A 22,376-nucleotide genomic window follows, 5' to 3' on the forward strand; every position below is an offset into this window, starting at 1 on the left:
TTAAGTTTGAGCCACCCGCCCTACTGCTGCTCATCCCCAAGTGGGCGTGCCTGTAACAAGGCAAGGTGAGATCTCCCAAAGGAGTTGCTTGAAACAAAACCTGAGAGTCATTATGCTGAGAAACAATTATCTGGACAACTTAGCAAACCTTGAAAAAAAATGCTGCTTCTCATTTTATTTTATTTTATAGCTTTCCTAGCTTTCTTTTAAGGCACTCATAAAAGTCTGAGAGACCCAGGAGAAATCATGGTATCATTTGGAAGTAGTCAACAAAATTACTCATTGTATCCAATTCTTAACCTCCAACATGGCAATGCTTTCACTGCCTGAAAATGCGATAAGGTTTTGAGAGCAGGAGCTGTGTATGTCTTCTATAAAATGTTCCTAATTTTCCCTGTTACTCTGAAAATTTGTACTTGCATGTGAAAGTAGGAAAGGAATTGTCACAGAAAAGGGTCTGCATTACTCAGGTTTTTACAGTTATAAGGACATTGTGGTTCCCCGTTGTGCTCCAGACATGTTCTATATCCCTAAAAAAATTTTGATATTCTAAAACATATCTTAAATATTCAATGCTGACAGAGCTAGAGACACTAGCTTACATTAACTTAGAGATCACTGTGGAGTTATGGCAGAATCTGTTCCTAGACTGGCAAAATGCCTCACCGGTTTCCCAAATTCCTGCTGGATGTCAAATGAAGCAGTTGGTGATCTCCTGTGACACATGGGACCATCAACTGTGGTGTCAGGAGTAGATGCTCATCCTGCTCAGCAGCTCCCTGAGAGGGAGAGGAAGGCACCCTGCGAACTGACCAGAGCCAAGTCCAAGCAGTCACCTCTGACTCACTATCAGTATCCACCCATACTCATTTCAAGAAAGTATGAAGCTAGGTTTAGTAATAAGAAAAAAAAAATATGCTGCCCAAGCATATAAAGAGGTAGACAGGAAAATAACCCTGTGTTAGAATTTATTTAAAATTAAGTATTTACTTAAGTTGGATTAGATTCTCTTCTAGTAAATAAATTGAAAAGTATTATATCATTCCTTGTCAGGGGCAGGTTGATTTAAGAATGCTTATGACCAGTTCCTGACAGTTCAAATTATGCTACTTTTACAGAGCAGATAGCATGGTTTTTTTCCTTTTGTCTCCTGTGTAAGTGGATGAGATGGATGCTGCTTTGGTAGCTATTGATTGCACATCTGCTTTGTGCCCCTAAGGTCTCAATAGTGGCCATGGAAAGCAATAATTAAACATACTTGAATGTGGTGTGTAATTTAAAACTCTCCTGCCTTCTTTTCTACCCTTTTATTTCATTCTTGACAGTCTTCAGGATCAAAACACATTTGAAGAGGTTGAAAGGCAACACTGCCAAAACGAGAAAGCATAAAAGTAATCCACTGGAATATGTCTGTTGGAAACACGATCAGATCCTGAGATGAGTACAGTTGGTCAGAGTATGATGCTAATTACACCAACATCATGATCAAATGGGTTTGATCCTTGTACAAGCTATTCACTTAACAGTTGGAGTCACTGATCCTTGTTGGACATTTCTTGAAACTGGGCTGATTTCCTAAAGTTTCACATTGAAAGTTAGGGAAATATTATGCAGAAGCTACCCTTCCACCCGCAAGCTCTTACTTGATGGCGTTAATAACCTTAAATGAATTTTAGAATAATTCACGTAAAGGAGTTTAATTGTCTGTAATATTCTGTGTGATATCTCTCACAAATAGTTAATTGAGATTGTCCTTCCTCTCATCTGTTTTCAGTGGCACTTCACATTTTTCATAGAAGCAGATGATAGATTTTTCATTAGCACTGTGAGATATGATAACTTCTTTGGCTTTTAATTAGGTTTTCAAGAAGTAAGTATGTTTCCCAGGCTGCAAGATTTTGACTGAGATGCATTTTAGTGAAGTTTCACTGATTATTGAACCATATTTTAATAACTACAAATGAGTGTCCATAAGCCCAGATACAAATAAATATCTTGTCACCAAGATCCTTGAAGTTTCAATTACAGTATTCCAGGTATCTGACTGCTTTTAGTCCAGTATGATATTTAGCTTGACTCTTTTAAACAGACTAATATTTACAGCACTATTAAGTTCCTATTGGACAGTCAGGATATAGATGTAAATAGCTATGCATCCTTTATTTGTCTCCTTGTCTGCTTTTATTTTATATGAACATTGACACTGTATATTAAATTACTTGCACTGTTTAAACCTAAGGCTCAAACAAAAATAAGTTTTGTATGGAAGTTGCCATACAAAATAAAGCTGTCTTGTAGTTGCATCCAAAAATTGTTGTGTCATCACATCAAAAGAGGTCTTCTCTCCCATAATAGATTATTTTTGTTTTGCAGGAAGTGAGAGTAACAGTTTGTGAAAAATCTTTTTTTTAATCACAGAAAACAAATGCTTCTAACTTTATTGGGTCTCCTTAGCTTATAGTTGTATAACGATGGAAAGTAATCAATTACAAGACACAACAGTCTGGCCTTCAGTTGTAAGAGTAACATAATAATTTTAGTCCCAGGGGTTACTCAAGTCCATTATTCCCTTCCTTTGAGGCATCTATTCGTCCTGAGTGTGATACAGCATACAGCATAAAAGCACAAGGTCTCAAAGACACAAATATTGTTCCCCATCAGTTGGGTGTAAATCCTGATGGAATTGCACATGTTAAGTAAAGTACATTTTGAATCAAAATCTTTGATGGTTCTTGGTAATTGTTCTGAAATCAAACTACCTAGGATTAGATTAATACAGAATAAGCATTCTGTGAGTGCTTATAAATATGCACTTCCATAGTCTTTCATGATGGCTTATCTTGTCCCTTCACACTCAGTTAATATCTCTTACATTCACATTTCCCTTTTTTCTAGAACTGCCCACACCATCACCTTGTTTCTCAAGGTACTTAAGGCAGGACTTAACTTAGTGTCCAAAGATTGTGACTTGGCCTAGTTAAGTACAATACTGAAAAAGACTGTATTTTTTTTGAATCATGGTCAGTTGTAAAAATGTGCTACTTTATCCTTCAAGCTCTCATGCTAGGATATTTGTAAAATAAGCAAATGAAGTCATGAAATGCAGAATTTTATGGTGACAGTTATTGTGCCTGCAGATTGTCTGTAAATTCCTTCTTTCTTCTGCTTCTTTCATGGAGATCAGAGGGAAGTACCATACTAACCTCCATAAACCTTGATTTCTCATTGCAGCTTCTCCTTCTTATTGTATCTAATCACCTGAGTATTCTGACTAGCATGCTCCTGTTTCCATTCCAATTTCCATGCATTCCTTGTTCCAGATGAGAAATGTTCGTGCTTTATTAGTTGTTGGAGAGGATCTAGAGCTCTCATACAAACACATCAATGATACAATTTCAGAAAAGTCAGGGGAATCAGGAATTTCTATCTGTGTTAACACCCTGTCTTATGTAAACAACTAATTCCTAGGAATATGATCCCATTATATTAATTACAGTTTAATGAAAGTTGGATTGAGTGCTCTAAAGTAAAGATCCCATGTGGCTTCCTGTAGGTTTTATGTGATACTGGAGAAATTGCTTTATGTCTCAGCATTTTGGTGTTTTGTTTTTTGTTTTTTGGGGTTTTTTTTTAATTTTTAATTTTATTTTTTTTTTTTTATTTACTGCAATACTTTGCTTTATTTGTTTTGAGTGTGACCTGTTAGCTGAGGAATGTTCTTGCCTATGTGTGTTAGGTTTCATAACAGAAGTGCTAGGAACAGATTTAGGCTACTACTGGTAATGGGAAGATTTGTGATGCCTTTTCCTTTAACAACCTGTGTGCTTTCAGGGTGATTTTGACTGTTAAACCAAGACAAGGATGCTTTCATGTAACTAGGAAATTACAGACAACTCTTCTGTCCTTGGAGGCTCATGATTATTTTCTGTATCCTCAGTCCCTACTTGACATAGTTTCTTCAGAGTTTATGCTGCCATAAGTGTCTGTAATAAATGTTTAACATGCAGCAATCTAAGGATGGCATGATGTATAGCAGAAAGAGGAATATCTACTACATTCATAGCACAAAGCTGGTGCTGCCATTCCACTGTGAGACTGAAGTAGATGCCAAATAGGACAATCTTAGGAAATGAAAGAAAGCAAGCATTTTCTGGAAATTGATGATATCCCACTTAGTAACATCATTTGACAGAGAAGTCACCTTCAGATTTATTTTACTTCGTAAGTCATCCTTACCCATGCAAATACGATCTGCAGAGGCTCTGGAGTGACTGTGGAATCAAAGGATGAAATAAGTCTTTTGAATGTTGCTTTTGTGGTCATTTCTATAATTACATGTGCTCCTTCCCTCCCCCAACCCCCTTCTCAAAGTAGTTAGAGGTACAAACAGCTATTAAATTTAAATTAATTTCAAAGAGCATTAGGCAATGAAATGTTAATGCTGCCTCAGTACATTTGGAAAATAAAAAGGGAATAATCAAGATGTTTCATTGCAAACATTTCTGTGTCAGTATTGTACTATTTCTTTTACTTTTTTTCCTACAGGGACCATTAAAAAAATTCAAATCTCAATGTCTATAAATTGTATAGTCTCATTAGTTGTCTACATTTATAATTAAAAGCTAATGTAATATGCTGCAATTTTGACACCATACCTGGAAAATCGTGGAAATCATCATTACAATGGTTGAAGCATGACCTTTATTTTACTCTAACCTGAGGAAGCTTTTCAGAGAGCTATAAGGCTTAAAAGGAAAGTAGAAAGAACAACTGTGTAATTAACAGGATCTGTTTAATTCCATTTATAGGTGGTTTTGATTTTGCCAGGACAATAATTATGGTCTGCATTGCCAAGTGAGAAGGAATTTCCAACATACACAGTACATTGTCCAGTCTTTACATGTGATTGAGCATAAGAATGGACCTTTGGATATGTTTGCCTTGCTCTCCATTTTGTTATTTTAAGAGAGAGTAGTTTGTTTTTATAGATAATTTTGTTAAAGGTTAAGAGAAGTGGAAATGTTTCACTCTGCGCTTTGCCCGCTGCAGTTCAGAAAATGGATTCGCCCAATTAGAAGGAGCACCTTCAAGCAGAGGCAGGGCACTTTATGCCAGAGTTGCTGTAGTCAGGCACAGGGTGTTTGACTGTAGGACTGGGGTAAACCCATGGAGGGGCCTGGTAGCAGCGTGCAAGGCCCAGCACACCCAAACTGCTCCTGCCAGCCATGCAGCTTCTCCCTGTGTGGATCAGTGGGTCCCACTTGCCAGTTTATATGAGGAATTTGGTTTTGAAAACTCCAGTTAATGTCAATTAAATTCTGTGCTTCTTAACAAAAGAAAAAAAAAAAAAAAAAACAAACAAAAAAAGAGACCTATTGTAAATCCATTACTGTACAGGTAAAGCCACTTGAGGGTCTGCTCAGGATTCAGGATTGCCCTTCTGTGAAGGATAGGACCTTTCACAATCTTTCTCTCTAATCTCTGCTTCTCAGCTCTTAAAGCACCAAAACTTGTGGGCCTCACTCCTGATGTTCCCACAATGATGCCAGTCTTTCACTCTCACTGTCATACTAGAGTTTCTGATCCTATTTTCTCAACCAGCTGGGAACAGCAGCTCCTGCAATGGCTTTGCACAGCTTGTCTTCCCTGGCAGAGATTTGGCACTGGTGGCTGCCAGCTGTGCCCCCACAGTGGGAATCTCTATGGTGCAAGCTGTTGGCGTGTCACCCCTTTTCCTCTGCATGCCATTTGTCTTGTCTAGGTACAGCCTTGGTGACCAGCCAGGTCCCTGCCAGGCACCACTGCAGCCTCAGCCCTGCCTATTGCTTTTAAAGTCTGCTCAGCTCATTCTAACACATGCACTAACTCATTCCTACAGTGGCCCCACAGCAGTGTAAACCCGAATCCTCTGGATAAACCATGATCCTATGATCATACTGCTGGAAACCACTGGAAAGGGTTATCGACAGCAAAGGTGGATAAAGGTACGACTGAGCATGAGCACATTTAACAAGTATAGAAAAGCATCCAGCGGTGACTGAGTGGGTGCCCTCTGCTAATTCCACCCAATAGAATTAACCAGTTAAATGGATCTGAAAGACTCATCCCTTGTCCTGCAGGCTCCATCCTTCCTGGCAAGCATATTGAGACAAATGACATTTGCATCATAGAATTCATAGAATGGAAAGCTCTGATCTGGGCCTGGTTTCTGTGGGCGAGCATGAGGCTGGACAGGTTCTCACACGGGATCACCTGGGCTGTTTGCCTGCTTTCAGGGAGAACCAAGCAAACGTCTTATCTCCACATGGGTTTGCCTCAGCCACTGCCATCGCTTCTCGTGACACCATTACATTCAATACCTGCAGGTAACCTGCTGCCTGGCTGATCAGCCTCATGTTAGAAAGCTTTTCTCCACAACTGCATACTAAATCTTGTCTTCTGCATGATGAACATGGAGAACAATTAGCTATCATCCTCTTCTCATAACAAACTTTTACATATTTTAAATATGTTATCATGTCTTCCCTTAGTCTTCACTCTTTCTAGACTAAACAATATTTCTTTCAACCTTCCATTCTTCTACATCTGTTATCAATTTTTTGTGGCTTTTACCTGGACTTCCTCCAACTATCTCTGACATTTCAGCCACCAAAGGCTATGCTCAAGTGCTAAATCAATCTCTGCTGAGCTGCAGGTGATGGCAGCAGTATTTTCAGTGGCAAAGTTTATTTTGCACTAGCAAGGTTGTTCAGTGCTGCATTTCTTTTTCTAACACTTTTGCAGGATTTTTCTTACATCTGTCTTTCTTTTCCCTGCATGTTTGCATGCTGAATTCTGTGCAGTTCTTCCAGCATGTGTACTTACTGATACATCTTAAATTACTCCTTTGGGGTTCAACGGTAATTAATTATCTCCTGGTATAGCATACTGCTCACTTACTGTTCACTGGGTTAATTTGCTGCTGTGCTTTAGTGCTGCCTTTCTGTAAACTAGTCCTCTCTTTTGAATTCTTTCCCCCTCCGGATTGCCTTTGCCTGGTGGTGTCCTTGATTAGTCTCTGAAGCTGGCTATGAGTGCTTCTGTAGCATTGGTCTGCTCTTCCCTTCCAAGGAATGGTGAAATCTCTCATTTTAGAGTCACTTTGGTTTGATTTCCTTTTCATCACTAAATTCTAAAAAGTTCTACAAAGCTGAAGTTAAAACTAGAACACCCTCCCATGTCTTTTATGGCCTGCTAAATTACTTCTTCAGCAAATACTTGAGTATCATTTTCTCCAGGAGAAATAAAAGAGGTGTTTAATACCAAACTTTGTCCATATTCTAATTTTGAAAGTCTTCTGAGTTTTTGTATGCTTCCATGGAGGAGTTCTTTCATCCAGGAAGTCAACAGAAGATTGTTTCAAAGGTCGTCTTCACTCCTTGAAGTAACCAGGGGAATATTTTTATGACCTACAATCTAAACCTTTCTGCAAAAGCAGTTGCAGCTGAATAACACAGCTTGACCTCAGAAGCTGAACATTGTTTTAAATCATATTCTGCAGCTGTTTAAAATACATCTGGAAGATACTTCCTGAAGAAACTACAGGAGATTCTGTGCCTCATCAGTATAATGGCAACCACAAAGCAATGAGATAGAACCAGCTGTTTTATCCGTAGATAGATATAGATATAGATATATAGATATAGATATGTATCTCACACTACCCTTGGAACAGGTTGTTAACGTGCAACATAATACATATAATCTCTCCTAAGCAGTGAACAAAGCAGAGCTAAGACTGGTGGGAACTTCTACAACCTAAATAAATATTAAAAAAGAGATGAACAAGATAAATCTTATGTTGATAAAACACCTGATGAGAACATTGGTCTCAGAGTGAAGACTTTATGGTTATTTTGTCTCTTATTGGGCAGATTGAAACCCATCATCTGCAGCCTTTTTTTTCCTTTAGGGAAGGATCTCTGTTGTTCAGCTATTTGAGCATATTTCTTATTTTTTTTCTTTGAAAAATATTCTGTAACAGTTATTCCAGACCTCTGCAAATAGATGACGAATGGCCACATTTTAGTTAAACCAGAATGTTTTTAAAACCATTTCTTACCCTGTTTTTAGTGCCGTTTTATAGCTCTGTGGGTAACAACAGCATATTTCTTTCTTTGTAGGTTCCAAATAGTAGAAATACTTTAGGGGAATGATTTTGGGTTCAGTTTGTATTCATACAGATAGCTTATATATCATGGGTGTTATATAACACCTGTAATTTAAGAGTTCACAATGAAAACAAAACATTTGTTATATTCTGAGGCATTTCCAGGGAGTGAATCACTATGATTAACTGAATAGGCCATTAGCTATCACTATTACTGCTCAAATACAGCTGAAATAGCATTTATTTAGTGGTAAAAATATTTGGCAGCACTGCACTTGCAAAAAAAAATATAAAAACAAACCCAAAACTTTACATTTGGAAAGTCCTCTACATTCCTAGGAATCTCCAAAGAAATTGTATTTAAAGGCACAGACTCAATTTTCCTAGGCTGTAGCTGTACAAGAAATATATAAGTATATAATTTAGGTGAATACAATCTTATACCAACACATGTAAGAATTTGATAACCAAAGTAGCTGTGTACATGAAGTTTTTTATGGATTGATTATGCATTCTCACTCAATCATGTCCATTTTTTTGTACATATTTACTTCTGGTCAGATGCATTTGTTCTCTGCAGTACATACGTTTTCCCAAGTATTTGGATGACTGAGGAAATATGCTCTGCAATCAGAGAAAAAAAAATAAATACCTGTTCATTTTAGCAGAATTACTAATGAAATAATGATAGCAAAATTTTTCCGTTAGTGATGTGAGCAAACGAGCCCAACCTAACAGATACTAAGTTACTTACAATATTTTACTTACAGTTTTTTTAATCTTGTCTTGTTCTTTTTTGTATATCTTAAAAACCTTCTTTTGCAATACCTACTTAAAGCTTTGCTTGCAGTAAAAGAGTTTTCCTTTGTGATGAATTTTTGTTCAAAACAAGAAACAGAATATTTCTTCAAGGTAGCATTAAGGATCTTCAGATTACTTTTTAATTTAATATTCTTAGCAGTTGAATCTGATCAGAAACCAACTATCCTCTGAAGTTACTTTATCTTCTCTGTCTCAAACAACTTGCTAATGTATCTCATGTTTTCTATAATGTCAGATCTCTTCAGAAATGCTGGTGATAGTGACAGTAAGAAGATACAATAGTAGTTTGCAAGAATATTTCTGGTTTAAGTTTTTTGGTGAACAGGAATTATATTCATTTGGCTGTGTTGCTTTCTGGAGATCTTAGGCATCCCAAGCAGGCTGCATTCCCCAGCTGATTCTGATGGATAACTTTCTGTGGATTGGGTAGGTCTGTGGTAGAGCTGAGGAGCAGACTCTAGTCTAGTGATTATCTTTTTTTAGAAAAAAATATCATCTCTTCACAACTGAAGTTTGAATTTTTTTTCCCCTATTTCTTGGCAAAAATAGTGTCTATTGACAACTGTACACTTGAAAAAACCTAAATGTTTTCAAGGGCCTAATACTGAATGCCTGATAATTCTGGAACTTCACAAGATTTTAGAAGTGGATGTGTGCAAAAGAGATCATTTTAAAAGCAGAGGTATCAAGAGAATGCAGCTACCTCTGTTTAAAAACGGATCTGTCTTTTTCAGAGCTAATGAAGAATAATGGTAATGGAGATATTTCTTGATATGGAGAGTTCAGAAACAAAAGATGGAATCAGGAGCTGGAAATATAAGTTTTTGCTGATTATGATAATTATTTATACAGAGCTAGTCCCATTGTTCTTTGTTAAGAGGCATTGTTCTTTTTTTTTTTTTTTAAGAGCCAGATCTAAGCATGCCAAAAGTCTAAAATGTAATATGAGAGAAATTTAGGAAAAAAAAAAGTGTTAAACAGTTCATCCAGTTAACCTGCTAGGATGGATTTTATAGTAAGTCATGAGGAGATCACAGCAGCCTGTTGTCTTCAACAGGTGAAGAGCCTTGGCAGTGCTCTGGAGCTCTGTGCCATAATGACTATCTGAGGCATTTTTTATATGCTGTGGCATTTAATTGGAGTAACTGAAATGAATGAGCAGTAACACCAATGTAGATTGAGTCAATGTTTTTAGAATTTGCAGAGAGGCAGCTGACTAGAAAATGGAGTTAATGATCTAAAACAAAATGACCTACAGGAACATTATCTTCCGCTTATTTAATGCTGGACTGATCTACCATCACTACAGAGACATTTATAAAATAACCAGATTGTGGAAGTAAGAGGCATTCCATTTATGTAGTTTGTAAATTTTAATTAAGTTCCCAAAATTATTTTAGTTCCAGGCCCAACAAGAGAGAATCAGACTGGAATTACTGACTTTCTGATCAATAGCAGCTGAGTTCACCAGAGAAACCACAAGTTATGACTAATTCTAACTTGGACCTAAAATAAGATTATTTAAGTCATTAATTAAAGCCAAATATAAATAATTGCATTTAAATGTAGACTGATATTTTTAAGATCTTTAAGAGAAGCTCCATGTTATAAGGTTCACCTTTCCTGGCTATTCATGCATTTCTAATTCACCAGGGACATAATTCCTGCACTGCAGCAATTGGAAACAGTATTTCCGCTGCAAAGTGAAAACTATGAAGGGCATGTGGGGAAGTGGACTGATGGTCTCCAGTACATTGGCTAAGACCAGGCAGAAGATACAATTGTTAGCAGAGTGCACAGAGGAAACACGTTCATTCTGCAGATTGACAAAACCCCAGCAGGCAACTGCAGGTGGGTGTGTACCTTTCATTCAAAGGAGATGCTGCCAAGATCATGATAAAATTTAGTAGTACTAATGTGAATTCAGGCATTCGATGAAGTAAATAAAGTTTCTACAATTACTTTTTGAAGACAGCAAAACAAAGGAGAATAAAAGGTATGTTTATTAGTTGTGAGATATTTCTGAGCCACTGGTACAGTTGTGTTAAAAAAAAAAAGATGAAACGCTATCTTAGGACATATCAAGCAAGGTAACTCCAGCAGAGAAAGTGAAGTTATCAGGGTCTTAATCATAGAATCACTTAGGTTGGAAAAAGGCCTTTAAGTTCTTCAAGTCCAAACATTAACCCAGTACTGCCAAGTCCACCACTAAACCACGTCCCTAAGGACCTACATGTTTTTAAATATGTCCAGGGATGAAGACTCAACCACTTCACTGGGAAGCTTGTTCCAGTGCTTGACAACCCTTTTCATAAAGAAAATTTTCCTAAGATCTAATCTAAAACTTCCATGTTACAACTTTAGGCCATTTCCTTTTGTCCTGTCGTTTGTTACTTGGAAGCAGAGACTCATCCTACCTCGCTATAACCTCCTTTCAAGGAGTTGAAGAGAGTGATGGGGTCGCCTCTGGACCTCCTTTTCTCCAGGCTAAACAATCCCAGCTCCCTCAGCCACTCCTCACAGGACTTGCGCCAGACCCTCCACCAGCTCTATTGCCTTTCACTGGACATGTTTCAGCACCTCAGTGCTTTTCTTATATTGAGGGACCCAAAACCAAACAAAGGACTTGAGGTGTGGCCTCACCAGTGCCGAGCACAGGGGGACAATCCCTGCCCTGCTCCTGCTGGCCACACCATTGCTGACCCAGGCCAGATGCCATCGGCCTTCTTGGCCACCTGGGCACAGCTGGCTCATGTTCAGCTGCTGCTGAGCAGCACCCCCAGGTCCTTTTCTGCCTGGGCACTTTGTAGCTACTGTTCCCCAGCCTGTGGCACTGCCTGGAGTTGTTGTGATCCAAGTGCAAGACCTGCCACTTGGCTTCATTGAACCTCATACCACTGGCCTGTCCAGATCCCTCTGCAGAGCCCTCCTGCTCTCCAGCGGATCAACATTCCCACTAAGCGCAGTGTCATGTACAAACTGAGGATGCTCTTGATGCCCTTCTCCAGAACATCAATAAAGATGTTTAACAGGACTGGCTAAAAAAACACTGGGTCCTGGGGAATCTCACTTGTGACACTGCCCACCAGCTGGTTGAGCTCCATTCACCACCACTTTGGGCCCAGCCAGTTTGTAACCCAGTGATTGGTGCAGGAACTCCTGCCCGAGCCAGGAGCACCCAGTTTCTCCAGGAGAATGCTGTGGGAAATGGTTTTGAAGTCCAGGTAGACAACAAGCACAGACTTTTCCTCATCCACTCAGCAGGGCATCTTGCATGGAAGGAGACTGAATTGGTCAAGCAAGACCTGTCTTTTACAAAGCCGCAGTGTCTGGGTCTAATCCTCTGGTTGTCCTGTATGTGCCATACGGCATGTACGGGCACTCAAGATGACCTGGTCCATGACCTGCTGTGGGACCAAAGCTAGGCTGACAAGCCTCTAGGTCCCCAGATTCTCCTTTCAATCCATCCTGTTGATGAGTGTCCCATTTGCTAACTTCCAGTCATCTGGGATCTCACTGGTAAACCAGGAACTGGTTATAAATTATAAAGAGTGACTTGATGAGCACTTCTGTCAGCACTTTCAGTATCCTTGAATGGATCCCATCCAGCCCATAGACTTGGGTCTGTCTAAGGGGTGTAGCAGGTCACTAACATTTTCCAATTGGATTACAGAGGTTTCACTCTGCTCCCTATCCCTGTCTTGCAGTTCAGGAGCCTGGGTACTCTGAGAACCATGGGTCTTTCTATTAAAGACTGAGGCAAAGATATTAAGTACCTCAGCCTTTTCCTCATACTGTGTGGGTATGTTTCCCCACACATGCAGTAAAACATAGAGTTTCTCCTTGAGAAGCATTTTTATTGTCTTTTATAGCTGTAGCCAGATTAAGTTCTAGTTGGGTTTGGGCCCTTCTAATTTTCTGTCTGCATAACCTCACAGGATCCCTGTAGTGATCTGGAGTTCTCTGCCCCTCCTTTAAGGATTATAAACTTTTAATTTTCTCCTGAATGCCAGCTGAAGCTCTCTGTTCTTTCCTGAGAGCTTGTCTTTTGACATGTGGGGATGGCCTGCTCCTGCACCTTTAAGATGTTTTATTTTTGAAGAATGTCCAGCCTTCCTGAATTCCTTTGCCCTTCACTACTGCCTTCCAAGAGACTCTGTCAACCAGTCTCCTAAACAGAACTTAGTAGGATAAAGTCTCATCACTTATGTTCCAGTAAGATTAAATCAAAAAGTGGAAGACACTGAGAGGCAAGCTAGGGACAGAACAGGAAAGCCAAGACGGAAGAGGATACTAACGGATATTTACTTAACCTGATGAAAGGAAATTTGGGAAAGAGATTATGAACACAGTCTCTTTAACCACCTCCTAGAAGTGCACACTCAAAAAAAGAGAAAATATCCTTATTGTAAACACAAACCTCAGGGTTATAACTTGATCATGAAAATACAGGCTTCAAATTAGGAAAAAAATATTCTAGTCATCAGAGCAATGGACTTCGGAACAGTAAGCAAAAAGATTTTATTTAAAAAACAGGATAGAGCTTGGCCAGTTAATGCAGTTAATGGAAAGGAATTGGAGAGGCCTCTGCATGCTGAGACCTTTCTGTCTCCTGTTCCCCTACTTCGTACACCCCTCCTATTCCACATAGTAAAGGGCTATGGACTGTTTTGCATGCTCCAGAGTTTGCTGTCAGAAACCAGATGCTCATAGGTATTCAGTAAAAAATTAAGACTTCAGTAGTGAGAGAGAAGAAAAATCCTGGGGATTTGGGTTGTCTCAGGATTGCCATAAGCCATCAGTGTATTACAGCCCTGAAAAACACCCAGAGAGGTGTACGAGCTTCCAGTCCGTTTCAGGGTAGGGTTACTGATTTGGACTTCAGCTTCACTTCCTCCAATGCTGCTGGAAGCCCAGCTAGGAGTTACTGCTTTGAGACAGTACGGGGAGCTAGTATGTCCTGCTGGCAAAAAATTTATGAGCCAATTCTAGCTGATATTCAGTGATTGTGCAATGGCTTTTTATTTGCTTTGTCCCAGTGTGCCCATTTATAGGAGAACACCAGCCCGACGACTGGGAGGCAGCGACATCCAACCCACCTCGTGGGTGAGAGGGCGCTCACTGTCTCACTGGTGCCGAGCGCTCTCCTCCCGGTGGCTCACGCCCGGGCACAACAGCACGTAGGGACAAATTCCATTCTCTGGGACCCTGGCAGCAAACAGCTCCTTGAATCAGCCACAGGCACCTGCGGGCTGACCCAGCTCCTGCAAGCTGAAGAGGTCCAGGTTATTTTTAGGTTTCGCCTGCAGGACTGGTGCAGCATGGCAGCAGTGACACCGTGGGCTCGCAGCTCTCCCACGGAACGTGTGGCTGTTGGGGGGATGCTCTCGCCATGCCTGCCGGCTCTCGGCACCACCCCACGCCGAGCTTGTCCTCACAGCTTCACAGCTTCAGCGCATACCAAAAGAGCTCGCTTGAGCTGCCCCTGCTGTGTTTATGGACGTGCCTTTGCCTTGAAGCAAACCAGAAGCATTCCCGCTGCCGAGCTCAGCTGCGGAGAGATTAAGGCTGTTCTTCATTAACACCTTGAAGTGTTGTTTGCAGTTTCCAGCTCACACCGTCTGCTATGCCGTAGCCACACCAATGAGCACTGTTTGGCTTGAATGTAGATTAAGTGTTCTAGCGAGTATGTCAAGAGTTGGCTCATGATCAAGTTTCAGTCATGTAAATGTGTAGGCATACCCCCAAACAAACTTAAATCTTTCTCTCCATCATGGCAAGGCAGAGCAGGAGAACTGCGTCAGCCAGCAAAGCTGGAAGACAGTATATTTGGATGCTTCTTGTCATGCAAATGCCAAATATTCAAAAATAGTGCCTTCCAAGGTGAGACTGGCTTTAAAATACTGTAATCTTAAAAGCTCTAGAAACCCCTTTTATCTTCTGCTTTTCTCAGATTCTTCTGAGCCTACCAGCACCTAAAAATCACATTTTTTAACCTTTCCTTTTCATCTGTGAGGATAGAAAAATGAACTCAAATACTCCTATTCATGCATGAACAACTCTCTTCAGAAGGAGAAGCTTTACTGAAAAACATCAGATCATGGAGGTCACGAGACACTCACAGGAGCTGGTAACACTGGATTTGATAAAGCTAGGGACTGAATTGGCCAAACTTCACAAGGCTGTAAGAATAATATTGTTCAGATTACAGAATTCTTGCTGACAGAAGATACATATGGAGTGAAAAACACCAGGTATAGATTACCTGAAAGGAAGGGAAGAAAGTAAAAAGGTCAGAGGGGGCTACAGTTGTTGTCTTGTGCAGTGCAGTACAAGCATTTTCAGTCACACACCACGAAAACTGCTTCAAGGCTGTGAAATTCTTCCTTCAGCCCAGAACTCACCCACTCCCATAAAAAGTTATGTGATGCCAGCCTGTATTTTGGAGGATTGGCAACTGGATTATCACTTGGTACTCTAATCAGGTTTTACCTACAGAATGTGTGTTCATTTCTAACTGATATCACATACACCATCATATTCAGTGCAGAAAAGCTTTGAAAGTTCTTCAAACTTACACTGCTTGTGTTTAAAGTACACACTGCTTTTTTAAAACAGTTTCACGTGGTTGTTAGACTATCAGATTCTTGTTAATTTTAAAATACACTTCTAAATAAATTCTCTAAAGGTTTAGAGACTTTGTTATCCATTAAAATTTAGTTTAAATTCAGCACATTGTAACTTCCCTTTAGCCTTATATCTCAAATAACTTTATGATACCAAGACTCTTAGATATATTCTAATACTTAATATTTGCTTTTAATTTTTTAAATGAAGTATAAGAATCTTTTTGCATACAGATACAGAAATCTTAGCAGTTCAAATATTGAACGTTACTGCATCATTTTCCCCCCAAAACTCCTTAGGTTGAGTCACAAAAAACAACCTCATAACTTTCAAATGTCCTACTGCCTCTTCATATATGACAGCATCATATGATGTTCCAAATGTTATTATTATCTTGATAGAGGCTTCTTTAACATCAGGGACAAGGGCTTCGTAATTTAATTCAAGTATTGCAATGATCAGCATTCCCATAGTGCAAAGTTTAAGAGGTCTGACCTCAAGGAACAAAGAGATTGAAGTATGTCATTATCAGTAATCTAGTCTTTACCCACAAACTTTCACTGAAATTTAAAGTCAGTTAAATTATGTAGGTTTTAGCTGCTTGCTAAAATGAGGAAGTTTTGCACTTTCTATTAATCTCTATTTGATAACTGCAGTCTTAATTACACTGAGTGTTACTAAATTTCCCCTTGTCAGCCAACACATGAACGTTGCACTATTTCAATACAGACTCCTGTTTCTCCTTTTGAAAAGAAGGCGTAGGATTCATCTCACTTCATTCTTGCAGTGCATTTACACTGCAAAGCTGACTGCTCTGTCTCTGTAGCATAGAGTGCGAGTCAGACACCCACACACCTCTCATAGCTGCTCCTGCCACGTGTGTTAGGCACTTAGGCAAGCATGGCACAAATTCTCCTGCCATCACTGACTGGCTCCAGATAACTCTGGCTGGATACTGACACTTATCACAGGTCTGCTTGCCATGGATTGCAAGGAGAACAATGATGATCTTTTAAGACAGGAGTTATCATGACACATCTTTCCATGTCAACAAGGGATCTTCTGGTCCTGAGCAAGCTGCTGCATGGACTCTCAGTTATGCTTCTGACTGAACAGTTTGTATCTCTTTCCCTGTCACTGTTAGCAAAATCTTGACTGAGAAATCCTAGGTCTTTTGACAAAAAGAAAAAAGTAATTTTGATACCTGTATGTATTTCTCGATAAAATCTACTAAATCTCTATAATTTATAATCCCTAGAGCTGTTCTCAGTAGGGGGCAGACATCTGCTTTGTCTCAGCTTCAAGACTTTCGACTTCCTGAAAAATGCAGTTTTTTTGTGGGATTTCCTCCCTGCTTTGGCAGCCAGACAGGAGGCTGTACATCATGAGCAGTCAGGCTGACTCTCCTGCCCTTTATCCTATTTTCTTCTTTTCCACTGGAGGAAGTTGGGAGTATTTGTGGGTCCTCTTAATGCTGCTGTCTCTCTGTCATCACATATTTTTCAGAGGAAGCCAGTCTCACTTTTCTTTCACTGGAAATCCAGTGGGATATATCCTAAATATCAAATCAAATTTTGTGTTAATTGAAGGTAGGCTTTGTGTTGTATTTCAACTTCTGCTGGCCTCCAGTTCCTCCAGTCCAGAAGGAACTGGGGACTCTGTTTCCACCTTGGGGAGCAAGTTATTTCACTTTTCTGAGTAGCACAGATGGCACAAACAAAATATATCCAAGAGCCAAAAGTAGAAAAGGTCTACTAATAATCCAAATTAGTTTAAGAGGAGTGATCTGTGCCTCCTGTATTTGTGGAATTGGCTTGTATCTCCATGAAGATTACCATGTAAATGGTAACCTTTTCTTTGCAAAGCTCAATATGACAGTTCATGTTGGTCTTGTAGTCTTATTCAGTATGTTTCTGATCAAGATATCTTTTGCAAAATAAACAGTAAACAATAATTTTGTGGTCTAGAGTTTTGTGAAGTTGAGCAATTGATTTGTTTCTGAACTGTAGTGGTATGCGTTTGATGTTTTCTCAGTGGAACATTTCACTGAACAAAATTCAGTTTTAAATGTCTGCGAAACAATTCCATTTGTCTAAATTGAACAATATTTCAGTAAAGTACATACTTCATAAAAGTAGCCATATAGATGTGAAATCAATTGTTAGCTGTGTTATCACTTGAAATCTTCTGTCCATAATGGTTCTATTTTCAAAATATTTGCTAGTATTAGCAGCTTTATTTGAACAAGACTGTATGGCAAAATATTTCAGTTGTTACTATTCTTGTGTGCTAGGGAAACTGGGCTAGAATAAATTATTGTTACGTGAATGCATAAATTATTTGGAAACCATATTCACAGAGTAGTTCTCAATGATACACCATTTAGTAGAGTCCTTCGAGTGTTTTTTTCCTTGTTCCAGTAATATTCAGTATTCTCACTGATGGCTTGGATGAAAAGTTAGAATGTACACTTAATAAATTGATAAAGCAAAACAAGCATTTTGGAAGCAAGGCTGTGGAAAATGACAAAGTATAGAAGGCTGATGTTTAAAAATAGATAAGACAAATATCAGGAGGTATCTCGTTGATCAGGGGTGAGCAAAGAGATGTCTCACATCACCTGCTACCTCTATTGATTTAGTGATTTCCATTTGTGTGATATTTACAAGCATAAAATTATACATAAAAAAAGTATTTTTTGTAGCTCCAGAAAATTGCAGGGTATGTAACCAAAAACTTAGCAATGGTTCTGGAATTTATTGCCTGGCTTTTGTATATACCTTAGACTGAAGCAATTCTACTTCTTATAATTTTGCCCATGTCAGGACTGATTAAAAATTACTAGGGTCTGCTGGCTTTGTGTACTCATTAAAAATTACTAGGGCCTGATGGCTTTGTGAATGGTCTTTGTGAAATAAATATGTGAACATAGTCAAATGTCTGTGGTAGGATATAATGTATTCATAGTCATAAGAAGTTTTGGTCTTCAACTTACTCATAGTCCATGGAAAAGGATGGACACCTTGAGCTTACCTAGGGAGTGGGGTAATCACCCTTCACAGGTACCTCTGCCTCTCCTTCTACATATTCTGCAGCAGATTTATATTGGAGGTGTATTCTTAGTCTTTCCTATCTTAGTCTGTGATACTAAAAGTTTGATTTTCTTTGGGCTTCACTGAGGACTATCTGGAAAAGTTATAATTGGAAGAAAACCAGAATAGATAATGCAGAGGCCTGTTTTGACCCTTGCTTCCGTGAAGGCCATTCAGTGAAGGTTTATGAAGGTTTTATACTTGTTATGAATACGTGATGGACATGACCAATATGTGTTAGAGATAGTTCTACAACAACTTCATACAAGCCACTTATTAACCTGTTGAATTCTTACTCATTGTTTTTTAATCCTCTAGGTTGTTTAATCTGTATCTTGTGTATAGTGTGCGAGAGAGACAATGCAGGACTTCAATCCAGAAAATCTGCTATACAAAATTAATTTTTACAAGGATAATATAATATCAACATTTTTAAAGTACTAAGCTACTGGACATTCATTTTTTAAATAATGGAATGTTTAGTCTGAGATAATGTTTTAGGAACTTTACAGTATAAGGCCTTTCTCCCTCATAAACATTGTGTGGCTAACAGAGAGACTGTAAAATTTATCCCAAATCTTTTCTTAATGAAGCATTTGCTATTGCATGGCTAAAAAATAAAAAGAAAAAGAAAAAGAAAAGAAAAAAGAAGTCTCATTTACAGGACTTTTTAAAAATTGGAATTAAACTCCAGCAACCAGTGATGACTAGTTATTGTTCCTTTTGTCAACAGGCAAGATGAAGGAAGTTCTGGCAGCTTACCATGTCCCGGGCCCTGCAGAGCTAAGTGAGAAGTGCGCCCACGTTCTAGCACACATCACATCCCATCGGCCTTGGGTCTGGAGTGCCAGAAGGATCTCAGCGCTGCGCTCGGAGACGGCTCTGAGCACCTCAGTGCCCCGGTTTTGACAGAACCCAGGGATGGCAATATTACACACCAGTATTACCTGTCTGGGGCAGGTTTAATTTTATAAATTAAAACAATAAACTCTATGAGTTTCTAGACCGTATTTGTGCTGTTGAGGATGATCTGCTCAGATGAACAGTTTTGCATCCATCGAAGAGACAGGTTCTTCTGCTGGACCAGAAGATGACAGTGGACTGTATATTGTACCTAATATCATTTATAGCATCTCCTAGTGCAAAGAATTGAAGAACAGATTGCAAGAAAATCCTGTAGGGAATAAGACATGCTATGTTTTGATCTGCAGATTTTTTAAAAAGTTCTGTTTTTTTAAAGATAACCACTTTTAGATAACACTATGTGTGCAGTCTATGTGCAGCTCTTCACTGTGGCTATCTGTATTCCAGAGAGGATGAATTCCTTGTAAGACACCTCAACCTTTTAAAATTTGTCATTAATCCTTAAATTATGAGATTATAATGAGAAACTAGAAGGGAAAACTTCTAGGGCTTTTATTTGACTGAATGTCTCCAATTACTTCCTGTTAAAGTCCTAAAAGGAGAAGGAAAAGGCAGGAAGTAGGAATTAAATAAAACCTCCCCCAACTGCGTTTCTCTTTTTTTTTTTTTGGCATATGCACCTATCTAAATATGTGTTTGATCTAATATCTAAGGAGAGAGAAACAGCTAAAAGTTTGCTGAGCCATCACAAAAGGTCTGTGTTTTTGGGCAGTATTTGCTAATTTTGTCTCTTAAATAGCTATAGAAAAGAAGGAATATGTATATGCCCCACCATATGTGAAAAGGACATCCTTGCCATTCCTTTATTTATTTTTGCTCTTCCAGAAATTAAAGTGTCAGTTATTTGGAATGCTGTAGTCTGTGGTCTCTTTATGTTTGTTTTATGAGAGCCTTTCAGCAAAATCATTCCCATTACTGTGTAACTGCATGGTGACCACAGCTTTGGGCCTGTATAATAAAGATCTAAATTCAAATTTTTTTCTCATCATTTTCTATATTTTTATGTTGTATCTGCAAGTCTTTGATTGGAGTCCTGCTCATTGCTGTGCTTAGAAGATTTGACAAAATTTTTAGGAAGGAAAGTGTTTGTATGGTTGGACCTTGTTCTCCTTTGTGTTAATATTTACAACAGATTAGAGGGCAGATGCAAAATGTTAACAAATCAAAAAAGATGCTTCAATTCCATTTGCACGTGAGCCCCCAGGACATTAAGGAGATCAGACTCTTTGCATCCCAGATTTAAGGCCATGCTCAAGTATTTGGCATCTGGTCTCTAGTAATTAGTAATCTTGCAAAGGTATTGGAGGAAAAAGCTGCAGAAAAGTTGAGTCTAAGCTGGCTTTGATTTGCTGTGTGTGATATATTGTGCTGAACACAGCTGTGCTGTACGGCAGACTTCAAAACCTAATCAGATTCTTTTTACTTTTTCCTTATTTTCTTCTCCAAAGACAAAATTTTAAATTATAAAAATGTTCTTCATGAAGCAATTAAGTTTGTGTGAGCAAAAACTGCTCATGGCATTTCAAAAATGAGTGGTCCTGACAAGGCTATCTTAGCCAGCTGCATTATAGGAGAGGTTTGTCCCTTTATGGTTAGCTCATAGCCAATACCTGAATTCGTATCGACAGAACACCTCTGACCTTTGAAATATTTTAGTTGGGCATCACTATTATCCTGCATCTGATGTAATTGGATATGGATGGTGGAGTGCTCACTGCAGTGACATCCACACCAGTGCATCTAAACACAAATAGGGGCAGACAGCAGCATCTCAGAGCAGTCTGCTGATCAATTTCAGCTAATCTAAGGCTGAGCTCCTGCTTACCTTCTGCCCTGCTCATACCTTCCCACAACCTCCCTCAAAGAGCTGCACACCTAAGAGGCTTCCTGGTGTGACTGAAAACAGCCTTGTGTAAGAGTTTAGCTCATGTGCCAGCTCTGACAGCGGGGAGAGGGTGGGAAGGAGCACCTTTGTATCAGCAGTTTAGTTTTAGGTTAGCTTACACTGATAGAGGGCCCATGTCCTCAGGTGCCTCTGTGAATTAGCTGATCTTATTACCTAAACTTCCTGTTTCAGGATATTGCTTCCCTATGGCTAAGAAGTGTTTCTTGATTCAGTAACACCATAAAGAAAAAAAAGCACTGAAAATTAACTAAATCCTTAGAAAATTAATGACATCTATTATTAATAGTCATTAATGACTATTAATGACATCTTTAAAACCACTTGTGCAGTGGCGGTATTTGTGGTACCAGAAAAATACAATGCCGCAAAAGGAATACATTCTTGCCATTCAAATTGCTCTGAATATCAAAATGTTTTCAGAAAAACAGAAGTGAAAGCTGTGGGCTGTAACAGTCTGAGGGCAGCACAAGCCTGCTGTGCTAGCAGACCCTTAGCTATTAATGAGGTTTATGCTCAGTATGTGGACAGCTGGACCCACCAAAACTGTACGTGCTTGAGCTTGACCATGGCACCATTTGAATATGAATGACAAGAATGGATTGCCCCAAGAGCAGGGCCTTAGTTTGGAGAAATGGCTTTTTGTCTGTACAGGAGGCTGCTGAAGTTCGACTGTCCTGTTGGGTGAACTTTTCTGATGAGATGGGTGACTGTTGCCCATCTGTTGCAGGAGTGATTAAAAACCAAAACACAACAAAACAGGCAAACCTCTTGGCACTCCAGTAAGGGCAAAGGTTGAAGCTTTTTGTTCTCTGGATGAATCCCCCTTTGAGATGCCTCTCCATGCTTTCCCTTGGCA

At 39.2% G+C, this 22,376-nt stretch overlaps 1 protein-coding gene across 1 annotated transcript in view; it reads left to right on the top strand.

Annotated features, from left to right (window-relative positions):
* The window catches only part of SCAF8 (SR-related CTD associated factor 8), an 88,007-nt gene extending 67,419 nt beyond the window's left edge, over positions 1 to 20,588 (top strand). Inside the window, exon 21 of the mRNA XM_066315508.1 lies at positions 19,424 to 20,588. The gene's annotated coding sequence lies outside the window, so the exon portion shown is untranslated. The remainder of the gene's footprint in view (positions 1 to 19,423) is intronic.
* Positions 20,589 to 22,376: the final 1,788 nt, after the last annotated feature.

Source organism: Sylvia atricapilla, chromosome 3 (genome assembly GCF_009819655.1).
Source record: "Sylvia atricapilla isolate bSylAtr1 chromosome 3, bSylAtr1.pri, whole genome shotgun sequence".
Taxonomy (NCBI): domain Eukaryota; kingdom Metazoa; phylum Chordata; class Aves; order Passeriformes; family Sylviidae; genus Sylvia; species Sylvia atricapilla.